This window comes from Petromyzon marinus, chromosome 2 (genome assembly GCF_048934315.1).
Source record: "Petromyzon marinus isolate PM22_M1 ecotype Great Lakes invasive population chromosome 2, UKy_Petmar_22M1.pri1.0, whole genome shotgun sequence".
Lineage (NCBI taxonomy): Eukaryota > Metazoa > Chordata > Hyperoartia > Petromyzontiformes > Petromyzontidae > Petromyzon > Petromyzon marinus.
Window position 1 is genome coordinate 8,001,784 of NC_133668.1, and position 2,360 is coordinate 8,004,143.

The 2,360-nt window shown below is 50.8% G+C and overlaps 1 long non-coding RNA gene across 1 annotated transcript; it reads right to left on the reverse strand.

Moving 5' to 3' along the window:
- Window positions 1-238: 238 nt before the first annotated feature.
- LOC142928664 (uncharacterized) lies at window positions 239-2,049 on the reverse strand. The gene is made up of 2 exons (XR_012944979.1): window positions 1,540-2,049; window positions 239-1,249 (listed from the first exon to the last, which is right to left on the reverse strand). It is a non-coding gene; the product is annotated as an uncharacterized LOC142928664 (long non-coding RNA).
- Window positions 2,050-2,360: the final 311 nt, after the last annotated feature.

Here is a 2,360-nt window from a genome sequence, read left to right on the forward strand (position 1 = left end):
ATTTTACGAGATAATGCCCACTAAGTCATATAGTGTTTTTTTTTTAAAGAAACGACATGGCCACAAATTATAGCTCAACGAAGTGGCTTATTACGTGGAAATGTATAGCAGCCAAATATTATGAACGCACGTTTCTAAATGTGGAGGGAAAAACCGGAGGATCTGGAGAAAAATCCACGCGACCACGAGGGGAGAGAGAGAGAGAAAGACATGCAAAACTCCAAACAGACAGCAAGCGTTAGGGTCGGGATCGAACCCAGTTTCAGTTTCATTTATTTTGATAGAACCCTGTGAGCCATTCGGCTCTTGAATCGGGTGCCACCGCAACAAAAAAAAAACTAAAACATGAACAAGAAAACATCTTAAAGTGACTATGTGACTGTGCAAACAGAAAATCCAGGAAAAAAAACAGCAAAATATTCCAGATAAAGCACCGTACACCAACGCTGTGTGCAAAAATCCCAGTGGGATGCAAGTCAAACAACAACAACAACCACAAGACAACTTAGAGTAAGGCCATCAGTTTAACTCCGTACTACAACAAAACAAACATGGCCAAACCAAAACAACTTTTCGAAATCACCAAAATGAAGCCATAACAGCAATGTAACAGTGATCATAGGAACTGTGACCGAATTTTAAACAATAAACGACGTAAACAACATGTAACACCAAACCCTAGAGCCACAGCTGGCTGCATGAGTCACTCCACAAAAAAAAAAACAGGAGCATCAGTCGGAGTATCACATTTTTCCAATGCACCTTTAACATCAGCACGCTAAATCAAAATACAGATAATACTTTTGCAGCGGTCATCCGGAGCGAAACATTTTACCCACGATCTCCTTCATACCGGGCGAGGGAGTTAACATCTCGCCACCGCGAACCGTGTGCCGGGAGAAGAGTGCCCTGTGAGATGGGAGATGCCGTCAAGAGACACGCTCTGTCCACTGCTGAATGAAGGCCTCCCCAAGACGTGGCCATCATCACGCATGATTGCACCGCACAGCCGTACACCCACAAAGCGCGAACTCCTTACGCGACACGCGCGTGTCGCGTGGCAGCTCCACTCCGCGCGCGATCGTCGTTCCCCCCCCCCGCGTGTGTGACGCTCACGGCGTCGCGCCTCTCCCCGCTGCGTCTCCTCCACCTCCAGTGAGGCGAGACGAGATGCAGGGCGACGAGGAGGAGGAGGAGGAGGGCGAGGGCGAGGAGCAGGATGCGGAGGAAACGCAAAGGTTGCGTGCGTCTGTGAGCAAAGCGTGTGGATATGAGTTCCTACGTTCATTTCATTCCTGGTGTTCCGGAGTTTGTAAGCGAATTAACAAATCAGGGAAGATGTTGAGCATCGCGTGCACTCGTCGGTTTTAATAATAGATTAAAAAAAAATTTAACGTCGGCAAAAATCGCCGCGTTCTGTTAAAATTCAGTTTGCGCGTTTAATATGAAAGAAACGCATTATTGTACGACTGATGATTGAGGTGGAGCGGTGGCACAGTGGTTAGCGCACCCGCGCCAAGCAACCACGGGCGACCTCACCTCGACTGTGGGCCCCGGATAACATCCCGCGAGGAGTGATACCTGAACCGCTCCTTGGGCACTCCCTTCACCAATTCACGCTGGCCAGCATCGCGAAGCATGGGCGTACAACCTTACACGACCGACACAATTACAGCATCCGTTCGATTGCCGCTGTGCAAGCAGTTCACGCGAAGGAAGATTTGACAAACACGGACAGCTGATTGGGGGTGGGAAAGAAAAATACCCGCGCGAATTGGGCAACTTCTCGGCCTCAGCGTCCGGCTCCGCCACTCACGGAAACGCTTGGTCCATGTTCTGTTGTATCTGTCATTGGGAGTGGACCGCTTGTGTGTCGCTTTCGTTGTTCGGCATTGATGTCCGACGTTTTCCCTCTACGTGCCGGGGACCTTCGTCAGGATCTCAATTAAGTGGGACTCGAATTGACGCTCATTGATGGGACTTGCATTGGTACCCATTCCGTGTCTAGATGAGTTCCCAGCAGCGCGTGGGGATGGAGGGAGAGCTGGCGGGGGGAGGGGGGGGTAGGACGGGATGGGAGGGGGGGGGTCGAAACGAGAGTTACAGAACACAAGCACGAAAAGCTGCGCCGGAGAGAACACTTGCTTCGCTTTTTGTTTAGCTTCAGTAAGAGACACCGAACGCTCTCGAGGCGGCTCTAAAGCTTAACACTTGTGAGATTTCCCCGCAGGGAGTTAATGTTTCCAGTAATTAGGGCTGGGTGGGTTCCCCCCCACCTCCACCCCCCCCCCCCCCCCCCCCACTTGCAAAATGATTTACAAGGGCGCGCATTGACGCTGTACGTTAAAAAGGGGGGCGGG